A 16897-nucleotide genomic window follows, 5' to 3' on the forward strand; every position below is an offset into this window, starting at 1 on the left:
GCAAAAGAGAACAATATTTTTCTTTTGAAAACCAGATTTGATCCTTTCAGAATACACCATTAATGTGATAAATATATATGACCACACTCTTTGGTGTTTCTCAGTAATACTGTATACCTTTTGCAAAAAAACTAAGATATTACACAGCTAATTTCGTATTTGACTGATCACACACTGCCAAGTTAAGAAGAAACACTGCCCATAATTTGAAATAAAATCCATTTATAAAATTCATATGTAATTAAAATAATTAATTTCCTACAGTCAACTTGGTAGCTATGTATTTTCTCTTCAGTTCAGAACTCTTGCTGGTACAGTAAGAGCTCTGTGCTTAGATTGCGTGTTAGGCAGAATTATGGGAATCTTTAAAAAACCTTTGCTGTGCTACTGTGTTGGCTAAACTGAAGATTAGTCAATGGTCTTTGGAAAGCAAGCAAAGTAGCTTCTGTTACTTCATTTGAACAATATATATTTAGCCATATATTTCTTCCTTCACAGTCAGTCACAAGAAGCCCGAGTCAAAAAATCATTTCCGAGTAAAACTGCAGCTAATTTTTGAACAAGGATGAGCAAGTAGAAACTGGGAATAACTTTTCATTCTTACCTGGACTCGTTCTCTTTTGAAGAGTTTCCTTTTCTCAGTACTTACCAAAATCAGGCAAGTACTTACATTACACTTACCATGAGGTGACCAATCCTGTCTGTCCATTTTCAGGGAGAGGACATCTATAGATCTTTTGCTTTGTTCTGAAACACCAGAAGTTACCTGCCATGGAGATTAAATTAAAAAAAAAAAATCTTCAAAATTAAAATAAAATAGTGAAAATGTATAACGTGGCATTTTCATCTGCGTTCTGAGGGAATAACGTTGCTTGAGAAGGAATAAAAATGAGAAGCTCAGCAAAGAAGGTTACATGTAACGTCTGAGGACTTAGTGTGCTGCTGAAAGTGGTAAGTCAGACTATCTTAAAGTCTGGGAAAAACTACTTTCTCCCAGACTAATAGCTCATATACACGAACCATAATTTACATCTGGAACACTGAGAACTTCGTTCAGTATGAAATGTCAACGACGTTTAGGCACCTAAGTGAAAATTTTCAGTCATAGAAACTTAGGTCAGACACTGCATTTCTTTTCATTGCTCAGACTCTGCTGGGACATTGATTTTGAACAAGGACTCTAATATTCCTTCTTACCTGAAGATCTTGTACCTAGTAATGCTTCTGCCTAGGAAAAAAAATTGAATCTCCCAAATTTCTGCAATGTTGGGGTACAATCGTTGGTTTCCAGGTGCATTTCTAGTCCACTATCTGGAGGGAAATGGAGGCACATAGACATAAAATGACTTGCCTAAGATTGTAGGCAAGGTGCTGTGGAGGTAGGAAGACAGCCTATATATGAAATCTGTATCTGAAACACAAATCCATTCTTCTCCTATTCCCTAAGAGGGAATACTATAAGAGTCTGTGACTCTGATTAGCTGCTAAGGTTTACGGCCAGGACTGAAAATGTTTTTGCAAAATTGACCCTGCAATACCCTTGGTGCTTAGGCAGTGCACCACACCTATCATGGTATGTAGATCTGTTTCTCCAGACTGCATATAAGCATCCATCTGAAGACTGTTCACATGGTATCTCTTTGCTTACAAGCAAGCCATTGGATTTTGCGTTGCTGTGCTTAGAGGCTGTGTAAGCTACTCACAGGAAAGTGGTGCCAAGATGCAGTGGTGCCTCCTCCAGCAGGGCGTGAGCTTTAGAAGGTAATAGAAGTACAAAACTGGATTTGTAATGAGACATTTTACCTCTGTTTTTACTAGAGTATCAGGAAGCAGATTCTTCTGACAATGGGAAGAGTGTTGCCTGTTGCACGCAGTTGCCTGTTCCTCAGTGCTGGTCTTGAAGGTGCTGCAGAGATTTTGCATTCCACCTTGGAGTGAGCTGGACTTATGAACTGGAACTGAGATCAGAACTGGCAGCCAGGCCCATGCCAAATTGAAGTTTTATTTATTTGGTCATTTCATTGCAAGGTAGACACTGTGTCTGTGGTTTACATCTTTAAAAATCAAATAAACTATTTATATATGTTGAAGAACGGTAGGACACATAAGCCTTATTCACTAATATTTTTATGGTTTCTTTACACTTGACAAGTAAAGAATTTGTGAAAGTGTTTTTTGTACCCAAATCCCACTGATTTCTTGTTGGTTTGTGTGGCGTGTGTGTGTATGTGTGTGTATGTGTGTGTATGTGTTTTCTTTTTAAAATTAAGAAAAGGTATGTTCTAGATTAGGAACGTAGACTCAGCTCTCACTTTCCTTAACATGGAGCATGGACACTTCTGAAAGATTTTTTATTTTTTTATTTTTTTAACTGAATACAGTTGATGAAAACTTAAGAAAATGCCATCAGCTTTTACCTATTTAACACTTTCATGTTATTATATGAGGATACCTTGTATGAATTTCAGGTCAGAGTGGAAATATAAATTAGATACTGTTTTTTTTTTTCCTTTCCATACCAATAATATTGTTTTGTTTACAACACTATGGAAAACCTTATGCAAATTTTCTTGCTACACCATATCCACTATACCTTAAAGAGAAAACAGGCTAATAAAAATTCTCAAAACAGCTATTACTTGTAGAAAAGGAAACTGAAAGGTCTACAGTCTCTCAAAGTGTCATTGTTATTAGCTCAAGCTTCAGCTTCCTCTAGCCTAAGCTGGGGGAAGAAATCAGAAGCATTCTTTCATAGTGACAAATTCCTGTGAGCTCCAAATGAAGACAGCAAAGCCACAGAAAGGCTATTGTCTGGGTTATATTTTGGTCCTGCAAATGGGGGGGCTCCTGGATGTTTTTGCTTCTCCTGCTGAAAGTTTGTCAGGTTGCTCCTCCACACACCTTCGTGGCTGCGCCACCTGATGAAGGCATTGCAGATATGTGGAAGGTCATTAGTAGTTTCAGTATGCTTTACTGTCATCCTAAAGCACAATCTTGCCATGCACTTTGCACTATGAGGGCAGGAAACCAGTTTCTTTCGTAGTAATGACTTCCAGTTTACAGCCTTCATTTGTTATATTTCCTCAATAGCTGTTGTGTTGAGATTAACTGCATAAATGGTCTGCAGCTGGCTGTTATGAATTAAGGGAGTTTAATCAAAGTATTTCTAATGTACAGCATAATGATAATACATGGGGGAAGTACTATTTAAGAGATAATGATGGCTTCAGAAGATCACTGTTGTAATGTTTAGTGCATATGCCTTCAGCATTGAATTTGTTGTTGTTCTGAATATGCTTAATGGATCAGTGAAAAGCTGCCTAATGTGGGATTGTTTGATGGGGCTGACAGAGCTGGAATTAGCCCATTGCTGTTTACTGCATACAGCCATTAAGATTAATTGCTGCCAGATAATTTTGACTGTTTTTATCTTCGGGAAAAAGTGTCACTAATGGGTTTATAAATTGGTTCACTATTACTAATAGTAAGGCCAGTGTAACAGGAGAGGATGTCAGCAGCTAATTCTAAAGATAAAGGTAAAAAGTATGAAGTACTATATGACTTGCTAGTTTTAAGGGATAATGTTATCTAATAACAGACAGACTGATATATGATGCTCATTAATGCTATTTCCCGGGCTTTGGGTTGAACCTAATAGATGCTAATAAAGTCTTATTTGATGTACCATTAAAAAGCTCAATCTGTTTTCTGCATTAATGCGCAATGTTGTTTATCACATTTTCAGTGACTAAAACCCAAACCTTCAATCTGTTACATAACTAAACTGTATCAGGCTAGTTATACCTATTTTTGCCTTTGTTTAGAGACATGGAAAATCCTGTATGTACTGTATGCAGTTTGCATCATTCAGCATCCAGTCAACAAGGACAATACTTCGGATTTTTCATAAGGTATCTTCTTTTGCATATTTCATCACTGGTAAATTCTGCAAAGCACTCCATCTAAGAAAGAAATTAATTGGTTTGTAAGTGTTAAAAAATAGTGGTGTGATATGGGCAAAAGATAGTCCAAGGAGGACAAACCCACATCAGAGGTTAATAGTCTGGTACACCACATATACATGCATGTGTAGTGCCTCTAATTTGCTGTGTATTAAAATGAAAGTCCTTTGTGCACTGAGTCTCAAATATATCCCTTGTATCTAAGGGCATTGACAAGGGAGTGGGAAGAACATGCACTAAATAGATAGAAACACAGACAAGGAATGCTTAATGAAGAGGGAAAACCAATAACTCATGAGTAGTGAAGTTGTTCTTTTCTCAAGTAGAGATAGTGTAAATTATGAAGTTATTCCCTTCTTGAGTCAAAAGAGCATTTGTATTTTTCATTACCAATTTTTATACTGTGCTGAGAACATCTTCAATGCTTTTGAAGGGCTATGGATACTAAAACAGCCCTCATCTAAAAAAGGTGATCTCCAGCAACAGCGGGAAAAGCTTTACGCACTATTTTTCCCTTTCAGAATGCTAACATGTGAGGATATTTAAGTAGCAAAAAGGAAAAAATTCTTGGATGCTAGGATCTGTTCTGCTGGATTTGCTCTTTAGTATTGCTCTAGTATTCCAAGTGGCATTTTATTTATTTGCCATTAAGGTCAGGAAGCCTTATTCCCTTGCAGCGTTCTCACCTTTTGCTATGCTTATATCATCTGCCTACCCATTATATGTAGGGGAGTGGTTGCAGTCTGAACATTGTTCCCTCTATTTACATCCGAGCATTGCACAGTGCTGCCTGGACACACCTATTAAGTCTTGGAGGTGTTTTATGTTTGGATTCTGATTTCCTTCTCTCAAATATGCCCCACCACTGGCTACATTATCCATATCCAATCAATCATTTTCCAATTAAGCCTTTGTCTGAACACAGATCTAGCACTGTTTTGACTTAAATCGATTTAGAATCAGTTTCATTAATTCAGTACAAACTCTACGTAGATACATTAATGTTGGCTTACAAGCAGCTTATTTTGGTTAACTTTTAACTCAATATAAGTTAAACCATGCTCTGTCAGGCTTATATTGATTTAAAAGAGCTGACACAACCAATATCACTGTTTTAGCTACATTGATTTTAAATCCTGTTCTTAGTTAAAGAAATGCAATTTGCACATAGTCCCAAATTTTGCTCCCAAAAAGTGTTGCCAGTGTTTCCAAGCACAGCCCTTTATAGATGCCCATTAGCCTCTCCTTTCTATTGTTAATGATTCTAAATAATGTCTTGAGGCAAGTCTTGATTAGGTTGTTAACCAAGCACTCTGTGGCAGGCAATTTAGGATGATAGTTAACGCAAAAATTATTCCAGAATAAGGTATGGTGTTGTTTAAATGCAGAGTGGCTGTACTGGAGCACTTTAGACTGGAGACATTTGTACAGAACAGGATATCCCTCCCCTGCTCAGAAGGGAATGGATCCCCTGTTAGATCTGCCATCCCAGATGCCTTGATCACCTTACAGCATCTCAAAGGATGAAAGACAGGTTAGTTTACTTATTTCAATGATACCTTCTTCTCATTCTGAATTAAGAATGCTGGCTTTTTTTTTTTTTTTTTTTGAGTTTTAAGTAATTTGCATACAAAGTAAATGGTCAGACAGAGAGAGAAGGCAAGAAGGAAAAGAGGGGGAGAGGAGATCTAAGGATGCTTTAGGCAGAATTGAAAAGCAGGCAAGTTAGGCAGAGTCCTCTCACAGTGGTATCTTATTTCGCTAAAGTCCTCTACCTTGCAGATGCACCTGTTTTGGGTCATGCCACACATGCAATGGCATGCTTCCTAATCTGCTGTTTGATACAAAGCTGTTCTGATTATGGATTTGCAGAAACAGCATGTTCGTCCTGAACACTCTTTTCCAAGCCAAGCACAGATTTTAGACTGCTAAATCTAAAAGCAGCAGTCACTAAACTTACTGGACTGATTGTTTCTAACCCAATATCTGCAAAACTATATCTTGCAGAACACAGGGCCTGATCTTCCATACAGTAAAGCCAATCTAATACAGATGGGCCTTTACTAAGTTTACATAGTAGCACCAGTGCCAAGGAATACAAGGAATACAAGGAATACAAGGAATACAAGGAATACAAGGAATACAAGGAATCTGTATTTATTCTGCAGTACAGTGTAAATGCAACTTGCTCAGTTTTTCCTGAAAAACTTGATATTATTTCTTTTTTTCTGTAAGGGAGGACTATCAAAATTTATATTCATTCTCAAAATGAACACCTGAACTTCGTAAACTTCTGAGCTCACAGCTGCCTGTGGCAGTATGTGAATGGAGCTGTCTCAATAGAGGAGAGTTTCCACCTTGCAGTCCTGGAGGAAAGCTCAGACTCAGCACAGTCCTAACCAGCCTTCCAAAGATCCTAGAGGAATGTATCAGCCTTATACATATAAAGTTACTCTAAACACTATTTTTTTCCTAACGTATATGTTCTAAAATGTATGAACTGCGGACAATGGGGTCTTTCCAAACTTTCACTTTCTCTTCACTTTCAGAATTCCACATAGTTGCCTGGGACAAAACCATCCCCAGTAGTTTCTTGAGCAAGAAGCAGTATTATTGACAGGGCACAGCCATATCCACACAGATCTTGGGACACTTTTCCCTGGTCCTTTGCACAGTCCCATGTCAGTGACTCTTGCATAATTAAAATTATTAAGAACTGGACTGAACATCAGATCTGCATTGTGGTACCTATCAGGACCTGATGTACCTATGAGATGCCTTACTCAGGGGGATAGACTTTATCTGTAGCCAGTTTAAAGCAGAAACTTCACTAAGGTGCTTTACAGCACTGCTTTTCAATTTCCATTGACTGGATATTAAGCCCTATGAGACTAAGTTCCTACCTTAGACACTTCATTTAAGTATCTAAATTTAGACACTGAAAAGAGCCTTATAATTTTATTTCTTTGGTTTGATTGTTTTGTTTCAGGATGAAATTCATCCCTCTGCAACAGCCATGTTCAGGACAGAGAACTCTTCTATTTCTTTTTAAACTTTCATTCAAAGACCCTATTTCAAAGGAAAGCAAACCCCATATTAAGCCTCATGAAGTCCTGTTCAGGTTTAGCCATCCAGCGGGATCTCTGTCTTGGGAAGGGACTGTGCCTAGAGGGATGCATAGAATTTAGTCTGACCCATTAAGCAGGTACAAGTTTGACCACACAGTCCTGTGTCTCACTTCAGCCTAGAAGGTTAGGGAATTTGTCAGCCCCCTGAAAGTTATTAAGTGTTACATTAATTGCATCTTTTCACTTGCCACCTTCTTGAGCTTTTACAGTTCATATTTTTGAACTTTTCTCAGCAGTCCAGACCATTAGGAATGTCTTTTTATTTTTTTCACCCTTAGTAAAAGCAGCGGTTATCAGGTAATAACAGGATTTTTGAAGCTGAGGCATTAAAAATACTGAGAGTGGCAAAATGATTAAATCACAAGTCTTGCCAACATCGTAAGATGTCTTTCTGTCCTTTCAAGACTGGTCTACGTATATCTGTTTGAACCAATTTCTCAAATGAAATTGCATTTTTTTACGTATACACAGACTTACATAGATGAACCCAGGCCATGGATAAATGTTGTGAAAGCGTGGTCTGATAGATCCTGCAGCCATTCTATCTGTCAATGTCAAAAATCCTTTGTCTGATTCATAAAATGTTATTTTATCACCGCACAAAGATATGTGGGGTGCTTTCCCAAACTGAAGTATGACTGTAGAAATGGCAAAACTTTCTCTCCCTAAATTCACACTTGAAAATGATGTGCTGAAATTTTCAAATTGACCTAATTAAGAATGCTGTGAACAAATGGAGAGATTTAACACAACAAATGAAATAAGTTGGATTTTAAAAAAATAAATTCAAGGAATGGCAATATTATCCTGAAATTAAACTCTTTAATATGGAAGATTGTCTCAGCTTCAGACAGTTTCAGGCCAATTCTTCCCAGACTGCAGCTATTACCTCAAAAAATTACATAACTTGCCTTTTTTTCTGAAAATCGCTGGAGCCCGGCTGGTGCTCCATTATTAACATCAGAGCTGTCAGCATCTCAGAGAGGCAAGAGAAGAAAGCAAAGCATTCCTACCAGCAGCAACAAAACCATACTTGCACTTAGAGAAATCTTCCTTCAATCCTCTTTACTCCAAGCAGAGAACTACTTAAATTACAGTATGCTGAAGGTGGGATTCATTTCACTTTTGCTATCTGTGAGTTAGAAGCCTCTGTTAGATGTCTATAAGTAAAAGTCAGCTTGACTCCTCTCTAGACAATGAGGAGAGAGAGGCAGCTCCAGAGGGTGATTCATCCCATCTGAAGACAGGCATCGAAGAGAGATAGAAGGAATCACCCTTTGGAGATGCCTATCTCTTTCCAGTGACTACAAAGGGAGTCTGTGGTGTGCGGCTTAAACTTGACAGCTGAAGTTATGTGAGATGAAATCTAATCCTAAGCATAAATAACACAGGTGGAGCTTTACTTGCCTGTACTGAACAGAAAGTTATTAGTGATGTTATTGAAAGTGTTCTGCATTAAAAACCCACATAGTGTTTGCTGCTTATTAGCGAGCATGGATTAATGTAATACAGTGTGTATAACCACACTGCTGTGTCATCAGTATCTGAGACTCAGTAAAAGTTAGGAATGGCAAACTTATGAAGAGATCATGATTCCTAGGGGAACTTGGGTGCTGACCAGCTCTGAGTGTTCTTATTTCTCAGTGCTACTTGTTTAAGAACTGTCCCACAGGAATGACAACCCTGGACATCTTTTACCATCTAAGGACCTTTTAAGCTGTTCTAGATGATATCCCAACATCATGCAATGTTCATTGACTTTTCATATGTACAGTACTATACTAATAGCATACAACTATGCAATACTTGTGAGATTTACAGGATTTGGAACTACATTATAAAAAAAAACTTCTTAAAAACTTAGAGCATATTCTTTCACATGTTGTGTACTAAGTCTTCAGGCCATCAAAATATTATTCATTTTAGTTGTGAATCTGAAGGTAGGCAAAAAAATGTATTCCCCTTGAAAGTATAGGCAGTAATCTATGTTGCACCAACAGCTTTGGCTATATTGATGGAGGAAGCCAAAGTTCAGCTTTTGCTTTTCCAGCCCCTACTAGACAGGACATCAAAAGTAAAAGCATTCAAAATACCTCTGCAGCCTTATTATTTATCTTTATTAATATCTTCTTGAAGATAAAATTAGATAGACATAATTTTATGATTGGGCTCAAAATTTTAAAGGCTCTTTCAAATCAACCTTGTCACCACCCAGCCTCTGCTGAACTTTGCCATGGGCATCCATATAGATAAGGTTTCATATCAAGAATTTTCCTCTGATTTAAATCAAATCGAGTAGAGAACAGAGGCCTTTTTATTTAGTTTCAAGAGACTTCTTTGGAAGATCTAAATTCAAGTGTATCTGAGTATTTCATCACTACTTAGATGTTCTGTCAGCTCTGTCTTTTAAATCTATGTATTTTTAGTATTCTTAGTGTAACACATGCATGAGAAAATACTGTAGCTGTGAAAGTCCAGATTGTGCAATCTACTAACCTAGAAGGTACTGTCACTTTTATGTGCCCTATATTTTATTCATCCATAAGTCAAACAAATGCAGATTTTTTTTAGAAATTTATCTTTAGCCCTTGCCTTGCTTTCCACTTCTCAATGTTTGGAATTCAAGAATCAGGTCATCTGGATAAAAGCTACAGTATTTTCTTGTAGGCTCTGCACCCTCAGTAAGCAGCACTACACAAATAAACTGCATTTTACACCTTCCTAGAGGAAAATTTTCAAAATATTTCAACTGGATGGATTTCATTTCATTGTTCATAAAGATATTAATTTTTCATGGTATTCTCCACTTTTAGGCAAATAAAACTAAAATCAGAAATTTATATTTAAATCAGCCATCTAGAGAGGATGATTTATAAAGTGCCACTTATTTGGAGAATATTTCAGTCTAAGTTATCTAATGGTTTTCTAAAATTAGATGCTACTTTCAAAAATCAAAACTGTTGGAGTTATTAACATAGCACCTTTTTAGAGAGATTGTAGCATACACAAACATCTGGGAAAAATTCTGGAAGAACGAGTTATGTCAGATTTGAATGTGTTTAAAGCAACACATTAAAAGTACTGGCAAGGTTACATTTGTAGGAAGAAGCAAATTGGTTGAAACCCTGACCCCACTGAAATTAATGAGATTTCACCCTTTGTCTTTACTATTCAGATATGTCCCCAGTGACCATGACCATGAGAAAGATTCTTGCACAAGGACATTTGAAATGGTAGGCTCTGTCTCTTGAAACAGTAGGTACATTTGGCATGTCTGTGCTTCAGTATTTCTTGCAGTCAGTGCACAATATGTGTCTCAGCTTGAAGGCTTCTAATAGTTGATAGAAGATAAAAATAAATGTTGCTATTTACAGATCCAGAAATTCTTCAGAGCAGGAGTGAAAATGTTTTGACTATTTCATGAAACAAGTGTGAAAAATGGGCAGTGAATAATTTTGAAAGGGTCAGTATTAAAATTGTATTACCGCAGATAAATCCCAGCTAGAAATTAGAGCAAAATTGAGTAAAAAAATAAATAAAAGGATCAGATCTTCATTCTGCAGACTCAGTCTCTAGTTTCCTGTATTGGAGTGCTGTGTCTTCAATGCTCCTGTCTTTTATAGAAGCATATTCTAGTATCTCCTAAGATTTAGTGATTTTTATGGGGCCACCACTTTCTTTCAATCACTTGATTTTATGGGGTCAAAAGTCCACAATACATTACAGGATGCCTCTGACCCTTGAAAGCATAGTGCATGAGATCTGAAGGCAGCAACCAGCTTTTGCCCAAAAGAGCCATGTTGCCAGAGTACTTAAAAGTATACCACAAAAAAAAGAAGAAATATAGAGAGAGAGGGGGGGGGGGGGCAAGATTTGGGGAGATCTGGAAAAAAAGAAGAGAAAGCTAAAAAAGGAAGAATTGATGGAGATGTTTGGAAGGACACTATGAGGAGTGCTCAGGTCTCACTCTATGAGGCAATGCAGCACTAACTACACTGAGAAAAACCAATTAGGCCATAAAATTTGAAGCTAGTAAAATAAAAACACTGAAAGAAAAGAAACAGGTTTGGATCCAAGAAGACAGAAATGGACACGGTATTAAAAAGGATTTAGCAAACTGTTGGCTCAAGGACTGGCCTGTCTTTCCCAAAAGCAGCAGCAGCTGCAAGACCAGCTCTTGGAGGCCCCACGGCCCCCAATAGTGTGTCTTCCTTCCCCTGCCTGTCTGGTGCTGTAGCAGTTTTCAGCTGCTGTGGCAGAAGCAAAACTCAGTTTTGGTTCCAGTCCTGCAGTGTCCTGACATTGCTGGCTGTTAGAAATACCTGTTATTACTGAATCTCAAACAGATTCAAGAATGATCTGGGGCAGCTGCCAGCAAAAAGACTCAGTTCTTCACATTAAATAAAAAAAGTCAATTTTTCTACTGATTAGGAAATGCTCACTACCTATGGCCTGCAGCTTGGTGGTCCTTGCTTTACCTCATGCCCAATTTAAGTCATGTAAATAGGATATTGTCTTCAAGGACACAACTTCTGTCTATAAAGTTAGTCATATTATGAAGTAATCTGCCAAGGACCTTCACTGATTGAAATGCTAATGTGCAAAACCCTTTGCTAGAGACAGTACAACTGGGACAAAGCAGTGTGATTTGTTAACAGACAGCCTATCACTCTTTTCTTCAAGGATTACTTAAGTGCCTCAGTAAAATCTGAGACAAAAAAAGAAAATGGATTGATCAAATGCATTTGGATTTTCTGAAAGTTTTTTTGGGGGAATACTCCAAAGTTGCTTACCTCTAATATTGTTTTCTATGTTAATGTTATAAAAAAGCTGTGTGAACACTGAGCTGACCATGGTTAGGGATGGCACAAAGATAGCACAGTGTTAAAGAGGTTTATGAATATCTCCAAAAGAGAAGAAAGTGAGGTGAAAGGATAGTAGGTAGCAGGTGAAATTCAATGAATGCAGGCTAAAGTATGTGGAAAGAGGAATAATTTGAACTACAGAGAGCTCTGAGTTTAAAGAGCGATGAATTTAAAGAGTATAAGTTAATGAAAGTACCTTCTGAAAATGAAAAGCAGTGTTTGCTGCTGTGTTGTTTGCTGAAAGAAGTTTGGCATCCTAGAAGGCATCAAAGAAGAAAAGAAAGCAATGATACGGAAATTTCTATAATGTTGGTATATGACAGTGGCATAGAATTAGTGGGCAAACCATCTTTTCAAGAGACATTCTCTCAAAAAGAAGGAAAAATGTGTAGCAGGAAAATGTAGAGATTCAAAAATGTTTGTGAAAATCATTAAAAGACGCAAGACGAGATGAAAAATGACTTTTTCAAGAAAAGGTTGTATAGCTAGTGCTTTTGCACATTAACCTCCTCTGATGACAGAACATCACTTTCCGACCAAGTAATTACCAGTGTACCAGTAAAAGATCCTGGAAAGTAGAGGTAAGATATAAATGTAGACTCAACCCTGGACAAGCCCAGCACAGCAATTCTTATGTCAAAATAGCTTGCCATCACCAATACGTTCATGTTTTGGCTGCATGACAATTCCTCTCCCTGCTTGGATCCCCTGCCTAAACTCTGACCTTACTGGCTATAAGAAACTTGACAGAGGGGTGAGATCTAAGAGATGCTCCAGCTTTTTATAGGGTTTATAGGGGTCAGAGTAGAGGAGAGGATACCCCTAAATGTGGATGCAAAGTTGCACCTTCTCAGTTGGAGAACATGCAATGGAGTGTGACTTCATAATTGACAAGATATGTTGAAAGCTTCTGTCAGCTCTGGCACCTTCCTAGAAACCAAAATCCATCAGACGGGACACAGATTCATAGAAAATCAGATTTCATTAGTGCCAGGGTTCAAGGCACTTGCTTCAAAATTCGCCTCACCATTCTTACAGAAAAATCAGGCACAAGGATATCTATTCACCAACAGGTAAAATTGCATCTGGTCTGCTCTTGCAGGGAGCTCTTCAGGTGTTTTATAGTAAGGGAGATGATGTTTAGGGTCAGAATTTTCTCTGTACTTCAGAACTGGCATTGGACAGGTCTAGAGTTCGAATCCTGCAGAATGCTTACTTTTTACTCAGGCCTGTCCTGGCTGCTAAGCTTACTGAGGGAATGGGCAAATTTGCTACCGAAACAAGAAACAATTTAAAATGGTGTAGACTTTCTAAACCCTAATACAGCCATTGTATTGCACATGTGACAAATACAGACAATGCCACGTGGAAAACCATGGACAGATGCTAACAGCCCATTTCCTGAGCAGCGTAAAACAGTTGCTGCACTATTTCTGTTCCCACCATCTCCACAATTTCACCATGAAAAAAGATTTACCGTCCGTTACATTTATAAAGATCTTAATAGATCTGAGCCCCAAATCACGAGCTTTATGTATTTAAGTTTTCAGCATTGTTGCGCATACATATCCACATAGAAATCTGAATCTGAATATCAGTCCAAAAACCATGGATTACATTGGCCCATTCAGTGCAATTAAATAAATCCTGGACAAAAATGTATCTTTTCATTTTTATTTTACTTTTCTTTTGTCAGTAACAACTAGTAACTTATTTTGTAGTTTAGACTATTAATGTCTTCCCTTAAATACTCATCTGCAGTAATATTTTTCTTAATTCTGCTCCAAACTCTTTCTTCTTTTAAAGCCTAATTATATCCTTATAATCTGTCCATGCCACCTCCCTTCTCCCCATTCACTGTGCTCAGTTTCTCACCCTATCATACCTTACTGGCAAATTCTTATCTTCACCAGTCATTGAAATCACTTACTCCTCACCAACTACTTATCACTTTACCACTTCTTTGACTGCTTTTTGTAAGTCAGGCTGCATCAATATTGATAAAATAAATGATCTTGAGGCCATTCTTTGCACAGAGAAAATCTAGCACAGACTGATACTCATTCGCACTCCCTTATCTTCTGAGATAGGCTGGCCAGAGCCAAACCCCCAGAAGTGGCCTCTGTTAATTCCCGAATTCTCCCAAGGAACTGTTTGAAAACCACTGAATGACTCAGGGCAAAACAAAACATATCAGAACCATTCAGACTTTCTGAAATGGACAGCCTGGTTCTAGTGCCATCTCTAACACCGTTAAATTTACTACTGCAGCCATATTCACCCGCAGCAGAAACAATATCTCAGGCGGTAATGTACATAACAGCTGATTCCTGTGGTTTGCAAGAACTATAATTCTGAATCAGAATCAAGTCTTCTTCCCCCCTATTTAGACTGATTTCTATTTGCAAAGTTTAGTCGTTGGCTTCTCAGATGCTGATAGCTCTAAAGCTGCCTGAAGCCGATCCAGCTTCTCTGCTGAGCAGGCAGTGTTATTTTTTGAAATGAAGGAAACAACTTTGAAAGGTAGCTTGTTGACTGTGTAAAGGATGGATGTGGAAGACTTGCATTCAGAGCCAATGTTTTTCCTGCCATCTTCCCCAAAGAGACGTTAAACCTGGAAACCAGTAGTTTCATGGGCAAATTCTAGGCTTAGGCATAATCAAATAGTCTCAGCACAGTAAAATTACTGCACATCAGCCAGGCTGTGGCAACTGTCCACCACAAACATGAGATAACGGGACATACATTAGTCCACAGTGAAAAGGGGCTAACCTATGCCAAATTACTCTGAATATGCCACGGGCTAAGAGCATTTGCACAGGCTGTTATTGAGACTGAGCTGATGCATGGCAACAGTTAACCAGAGTAATTTGATCATGCGTCTGGTCTCAAAGACGAAATAGACTCTAAATTGCTAGTATGGCATATAGGAGACATAGCGATGACATTCTGTTGCATTACCATCTGACCTAACAAGAGAATAAAAGATACACTCCCTTCCACCACTATTTTAACACAACATTTTTACCAGTCTGAATTATGAAAACAAAACACACAAAAAAAGCAGCTATATTTAAACCTACAAAATGCAGTTTATTCCACTTTGATAAGGCATAACTTTTTTTAGCAATTGTAATCTGTAACATTACAGCCTTAGGAGGTAATTTACTAAATAGGACAAAATTAGCTGATTTTTGGACCATTTAAAGGAACGTTTCCATTGAAAGCATATAAAATGTATTAAAGTAATCTCTAAAGTCTTTACCCCTGCTTGAGATTTTAATTTACTCAGAGCTAATAAATTATCCCTTCAGAAGCTATTGAAAATTTTCACTTACATCCTTTTTAAAACTTAATGCGTTCAATTGAATCTGAGCAATTTATACACACATACACAGCGCTTGAGGTGGTCACTCCACCAAGGTGAAGGCTGAAAAGAGGTTAGATTAGCACTACCTCCTCTGCCCTTTGGGATTGCCAGGTGCTATTAATGAATGTGAATTCCCTCCGCCCCCAGAGCTCTCCCTCTTTGCACGCACTGGCCTGGCTGTCGGGTAATTACTTTTGCTCAACAGCATTTAACAAAATGCTGTGTTCAGAACCTGGGCCCATTTTCTCTGCGGCTGAAGGATGCGGCTGTAATCAGGGTAGAGAGCTGCAGATCTGGGTCACCCCAGCACTCGGGTTAGCTGAGACACAAAGGCTTGCTTCATCTCTGGCAGGTCTCCGCGTTACAGTTGCGCACTTATCAGAAATATTTTTTCAGGCTATCAATTATTATATTTGAGCATTGCATCCTGGCTCTGGGGAGCCCTTAGCAAGCTGTAGCAAAAAATCAATCCAGTTTTACAACTTTTACCTTGGCACAGCTCCAACTCTTTATCTACCTCATGCAGTTATTTAAAGATGCGGTGGCTTTTTTTTTTTTTTTTTTTTTTTTTCTTCTTCTGGTGCAGAGATATATTCCCAGGTAGGACTTGCCCTTGTTGTCTGTAGTACCTTTTGTCTGGGTGAGTTTGGGTGGCGTTAAGCTGTGATGCTGCTTTGGTGACAATCGGGTACCCTTGTCTGGCTGGGTATGATGTACCCAGGTCTCCCAGGCATTGCGTGTTTGGTGGCAGCAGCCTTCTTATTTCAGCAAGCTTACACATGTGTCAGAGCCCACTCTCCTTCAGATTGCTTTAAAATTGCCAGCAGCTGCAAGTAATGACAACCGGACATTTCTCCACATGTTTATTTCCAGCTTTATTTTCCCAGTGCAAACCTGACCTGGGAGGTACCGGGCCAGACTTGCCCTCTGCATGTGCACGCACAAGGCAGCTTTGCCCACCTTCACCAGGAGAGGTTATGGATCAAAGCAGCAACCTTTCAAATGCAGACAGCTCCACTCTCTCAAAAGGTGACTGCCTCCCAGATGGTAGGGAAATTTGGATCGCAAAAAACAGTCTTAGATATTACTGCGTCAGTGTAGGCTGCAAAAACAGACAGCAGATGCTGGTCTTCAGTGGAGTTATGAAGGAATAGGCATTAAAGAAGAAAATCTATCTTAGAGCTGTACTTTGAAGGGGTTTAATGTTTATTTTAGAAGCAGACCCAGTTTCTATTTCCCTATTGAACACGCATGGAGAAGCTCACAGAGCCACTAATCAGATTGCATAGGCTTCCATGTTTCTTATTCTCCACTTTTCAGCTGAAAAAAGTGTTTTACCACTTCCCTTTACAGTCATTTTATTAAATTCCCTCACAGCAGTTATCTCAAAGGCTGAGAGGCATCCTTCCATTTATGGCATGCAAGCCGATAAAGAGCAAATGCTGGAAAGCCCAAAAAGTGTGTGTTTGACTTATTTTGCCTGAACAAACCAGCCATCGACCTGTTCACAAAAGAGACTCTGAAAGGCTGTGGCAGCACTTTTATCCACATTCTCATCAGGTGTGGATAGCA

At 38.5% G+C, this 16897-nt stretch overlaps 1 long non-coding RNA gene across 5 annotated transcripts in view; it reads left to right on the forward strand.

Annotated features, from left to right (window-relative positions):
* Window positions 1-16897, forward strand: part of LOC125701535 (uncharacterized) — a 156519-nt gene that overhangs the window by 46477 nt on the left and 93145 nt on the right. For 2 of the 5 annotated variants that reach the window (XR_007380278.1, XR_007380283.1), the window contains exons 3-5: window positions 3825-3911; window positions 5351-5496; window positions 10266-10323. This is a non-coding gene — a long non-coding RNA (uncharacterized LOC125701535). The remainder of the gene's footprint in view (window positions 1-3824; window positions 3912-5350; window positions 5497-10265; window positions 10324-16897) is intronic. The other 3 variants (XR_007380279.1, XR_007380280.1, XR_007380282.1) reach the window with 3 other exon arrangements.

This window comes from Lagopus muta, chromosome 1 (assembly GCF_023343835.1).
Source record: "Lagopus muta isolate bLagMut1 chromosome 1, bLagMut1 primary, whole genome shotgun sequence".
Classification (NCBI taxonomy): Eukaryota; Metazoa; Chordata; class Aves; order Galliformes; family Phasianidae; genus Lagopus; species Lagopus muta.